The sequence below is a fragment of the Asparagus officinalis genome, chromosome 8 (genome assembly GCF_001876935.1).
Source record: "Asparagus officinalis chromosome 8, Aspof.V1, whole genome shotgun sequence".
Classification (NCBI taxonomy): Eukaryota; Viridiplantae; Streptophyta; class Magnoliopsida; order Asparagales; family Asparagaceae; genus Asparagus; species Asparagus officinalis.
The window spans coordinates 115,788,069-115,793,860 of NC_033801.1; positions in this window are offsets into that span (position 1 = coordinate 115,788,069).

The following is a 5,792-nucleotide window of genomic DNA, read 5'->3' on the forward strand; positions in this document are numbered from 1 at the left end:
TAAACATGTAGATAAACATGTAAAATAAAGAATTTCTTGAATATCATTTTTCATTTATGAAAACTCATCTATTTTGTAAAACATGCACGAACATGCACGAATGAAAATTATGATTTTGTAAATTCCATTAAACATAACAAATCAATTCCAAACTTGATGAAACTTTGAGAAATGTTTGTAAACATGAAAACAAACATGTTAGAAAAAGAATTTCTCAATTTGCATTTATAATTTGTGAAAAACACTGTATTCTGCAAAAGCACTAAAAGACGTATATATGAAAAACATGTGATTGTTATTTTTGACTCAAAACAAGTTTTGAAAACTTATGGAATATTTATATGGACATAATAAAAGTTGTTTATGATGTAAATATAGTCCAAAACTTATTTTGCATAAAAACATAGAAAACAAAACTTATGTATATATATATATATAACTATATATATATATACGAAGAAACCAATAAATGTGTGTGTATAGATATTAAGCTTAACGTACTTAACACACATAATATAACACCTAAACTAAATTACCCAAGCTTGATCTTGATCTTCATTGAGCTCAACTTACCTCCAACAACGTTGTTTGTCTACAATATATAAGAATATACAAACACTAGACAAACAACATTAGTAGTAAATTGTTTGTTAAACATCATCAAAACAAAGAGGCCAACAATCTCCCCCTTTTTGATGATGACAAACAATTTACAAAAAGAAATATATGAAGCGCTATTCCATCCATCCTCCAACTACGTTGTTTGTCTACAATACATAGGAAAACACAAATACTAGACAAATAACATTAGTGGTAAATTGTTTGTTAAACATCATCAAAACAAGAAGGCCAACAATCTCCCCCTTTTTGATGATGACAAATAATTTACAAAAAGAAATATATGCATGAAGGAAATGAATATATAATTTATAATTCACATGCATATAAACAAGAAAGAATATACTCACAATATTTCTCCCCCTTTGACAACATCATAAAAGGGGACAAACGAATTAAGAGAGCGAAAGCTCCCCCTATCAATAAGCATAGGTGAGTACAAAGCAAATATAGGGAATAGCTCCCCCTATCAAAAAGCCATATGAAATATAAGCAATAAAAGATCATGACAAACATGTGAGCAAGCATAAATAATATGCCAAAAATCACTCACAAGATAATGAGAACACGTAATGATATGTCACAATAAATAGGTGTCTCAAAATACAAGCCTAAAAACCATGTATAAAAAATAGATTTATGAAATCAAAAGAGAGAAAACATGAGAATCATGCAAAAAGAGTTTTCGAATGAAAACAAATCAACCAAATAAAATCATAAATCAACCATTTAAACCAAAAATGATGTCTGATCAACAAAAAAAATTCTTTTGTAAGACTTGATCAAACCACTCATAGAATACATTATAAAGCACGAATAGATGATCCATTAGCACAAACACATAAAAATCATCATATACGTGAATTATAATGAATTCAAAAGCAACAAATCAAACCACACTTTTTAAGAGAGGCAACAATTATATCAAGCTCTTGAGCTTGTTCCAACCCATATAATCATATTAGCATCCGGTAAACATGATTTGAGAATAAACACCCAATAAATCAGGAGGGTTATATAAGTACAAATCTCTCATCAAAAACAAAACTAATAATCATGAAAACAAAAGAGTTTGACCAATAAAAGGAATTGTTTTCATAAAAGTTTAAAATATATTTTTCAAAACCAAGAAAAAGAAAAATAAAAGTACTAAAATTCTTGGCTTAAAAAATTATTTTGGCACCCAAGTATTCTTGGTGCCGGTTTGTTTAGGGACATGACCCCTATCATTAAAGCTCAAAGCCCTTGGATTATGAACCTATTTGGGCGCATTTAGTGCACGGGTCCGGTCATAGCAATAATTATGCAAATGACCCATTCGATTGCAATAAGTACAATGAAGAGGATACATTTGATTATGTTGACCATGTGGATCTGCACGAGGAACATTTGCAAATAAAGATTGTGCACGAGAAACATTTGAAACATTTGCAAACATGGATGATCTTTTAAAATTATTTTGCAAATGTGAAACTCTCTTTAAATCAAAACAAAATTTGGCCAAATGACCAAATCTACCACAATGATCACATCTATACACATGAGCATGCTTATGATGAGCAATGGGTGCATGTGTGTGTACATGTGATGAAGAAACTTGATGAGATGCACAAGTAGGATTAATATTCTTATGTTTTTGTGCATCATAGCAAAGTTTAGCTAAATGGCCTTTACGACCACAAATGGAGCACTTGTAAACTTTGCTATACAAGTGTGCATAGTATGTGGGTGATTTTGTAGCACTAGATTTAGCACACTTGTCCATAAGTTTCTTATGGTTATCAATGCATGTTTTTAAAGTTGAATCTAAGCATGATATGCGTTCCTTAACAAGATTCAAATCATCATTATGCACAACATCATTGATAATAGAAGTAGAGCATATATGGTTATCAAATTTATTTCTAATAGCTACTACTTCTAGTATGACATTATCTCTTTCATGATTTAACTTAGCAAAGTTTGAAAGCAAAGAATCATGATCCAAATTTAATTTTTCATTATTTTCTTTAAGGATCATATTCTCATTAGAAATTGTATCAAACTTAGAAGCTAAAGACTCATGATCGGATTTTAAAATTACATGCTTGATTTGTAAGTCAATAAAATTATTTTGTAATTTCTTGTAGGCATGCAATAATTTATCACTAGCACAAGCAAGTTCATCACTATATAAATCATTATCGGTTTCGAACTCGCAGACCTCACTAGGGCTATCGCCTAGTGCTCGTGTGCATGAAGCTCCTTTAGAACTTGAAGGGGATCCTCCAAAGCTTATCGGATCGCCTCCAAGTCTCCTTGATGCGCTTCTATGAATTTCCATAATGTATAAGCGCTATCAAAATGAACAAACTTGTTAGAACGAGAAAAATCAAGTGCATTAAGCATATATTCTAACACAACCTTGTTCATGGTAAATAATCTTTTATCATTTTTATTCCACTTGGATTTCTCCAAAGTGGGTGCAATATAAGCATCATCAATAATTCCCCATAAATCAATATTTTTAGATTGCACAAAAAGTTTAAATCTAGTAGCCCATTGTGCATAGGAAAAATTAATGAATTTAGGAGCAATAATAGATTCATAGCCTAACAAAAGTGCATGCTTCATGACCATGATAACTATATAAGAGTGAAAGCAAGACAAATGCAATCAAAATAAGATTAGCACAAAAAGATAACTTGGATCTTTAACTCAAGGCGATTAGACCTTAAATCAAAGAGCACCAAGCTCTGATACCAATTGTTAGACCCTAGAGGGGGTGGGGGGTGGGTCTTATGCTAATCTAATCCGATTAAATGCCAATTAAAAACTAATTAACAAGTTATATTCTTGCAAGATAGATATACAAAGAGTTAAGTGCAAGAATATGCAATATTATATGATGAATATATATATGCAAGGATATATAAACTACACAAGGATAAACAATCTAAACAAGATAGTGGATGATATAGAAATGAGCAATGCACAATGGCGATATAAGATATGAACATAAATATGAATGAACGCCAAAGCACACTCAAACAAGCAATATGATCACGGAGTTCGGACCTTCCGTCCTACGTCTCCGCTCCCCACTCCCGGGGAGAAATCCACTAACACAATCCGGTTTGGAAGCCGGAACTTCTTCTACACACTCGGTTTTCTAGCTAACCGAAAACTCTACAACTCACACTCTTGCAATCACACTCTACACCCACTAAGTGTTGGACCTAGCCGTGTCTCCCTCAAGTGCTCGGTTACAACCTCTCTCTAGGCACGTCAACCGACGCCACTCCTCTTGGGACGATCCCCGACTCTCACCACACACTCCTCACTCGGTGTACAAGTGTATTACAAAGTGATTCAACAATTAAGCACAATATAGCAAATGATTGTTCTCTCTAACAAGGTGAGAACTCAATTAGGCTCAACTCAATGTCACACTATCCCACAACCCAATTATATAATGTATGCAAATACAATAAGCTCAATAGGTTGTGTGTGAACAAAGAGTATCAATAAAACAATTAAACTAAACTCAATATGAAATCTAGCTTATGAAATTATAATCAAAATAATAAATTGTAAAGCTAGATTGAGTTTAGAAAACTTCTCCAATAAATGAAAAGAGTGAGAGAGATGATTTGAAGCCCAAACACCAAAGATTATCTCCTCAAGCCCTTGTGAAATTATCTTCACAAACCAAACTCTTAAACACTCTTTTAAACAAACACAAAACACCCTTAAACTTGTTTTTAAAACTCACTTGATTAACTTGAAAAGACATCAGCAATGGGGTATTTATACCCACTAGAAATCTCAGCAAAAACCCAAGTCAAAAGACAAAAACAGCCCCAGTGAATCAGCTCAGAAAAGAGCCGTTGGAAGCCAACGGTCAACTTGTCGGTCGACCGAAAATATCGTCGGTCGACCGCGATGAAGATCCCAACCTGGGAATCGAGCAGAAACAGCGTCGGTCGACCGTACCGGTCGACCGGAGGAAATTTCGGTCGACCGACCAAAATTTCGGTCGACCGGATTACTGTAGCAATGCACAGCAATTTTGTAAAATCAATTTAAAATAGTAAATGAACTCCAAAAATTATGAAATTTTGTGGGAATGTTCTAGACATGTAGATTAACATGTCAGAGAAAGAATTTCTGAAAAATCATTTCCCAGTTGAGAGAAATAAATGTTTGAACACAAAAATACAGTTTCTGAAAATCTGCTGTGATACACGATTTTGTAAAATCAAGTAGGCACAGTAAATCAACTCCAAAAATAGTAAAAACTGGAGGAAAGTTTCTAAACATGTATATAAACATGTCAGAGAAAGAATTTTTCAAATATCACTTCTCATTTGTAAAAACTCATCAGTTTTGTAAAACATGCACGAACATGTGCACGAACGAAAACGTGAATTTGTAAATTCCTTTAAACATAACAAATCAATTCCAAACTTGATGAAACTTTGAGAAATGTTTGCAAATGATATTTTGAACATGTTACAAAAAGAATTTTCCAATTTGCATTTCCCAATTATGAAATCTCATTATTTTGCAAAAGTGTTCAAAACATAAAAACCCAAAACCATGCATGTATATATATAACTATATATATACATAGAAACCAAATACGTGTGTGTATATGATATTGAGCTTAGAGTATCTAACACACATAATATAAAACCTAAACTAAATTACCCAAGCAATCTTGATCTTCAACGAAGCTCTATCTTGGTACACTTGCGGATGAAGCTAAACTTGGATCTTGAACTTGAATTGTACGATGCTTCACTCCACAATTCCGCCAACCTCCATTTGATATCGTCGTTATGGCGCAATCCATCCATCCTCCAACTACGTTGTTTGTCTACAAAACATAGGAATGCACAAACACTAGACAAACAACATTAGTAGTAAATTGTTTGTTAAACATCATCAAAACAAAGAGGCCAACAAGATCATCTCTCCGTCGAAGACCCCCGCGTCCTCCGCCTTCAGCCGCCGTCCGACAAAGAAACCTCCTCCGTCAACCTCCTTCAGCCTTCAGCCGCGTCCTCCGCCATCAGCCACCGACCGACAACTCCTCCTCCGTCGTGGTCCTCCTTCAGCTGTCGATCTCGACTTCAACCTCTTACAGCCGAAGATCTCGCCGTCGAGCTCCTCTCTCTCTCTCTCTCCTC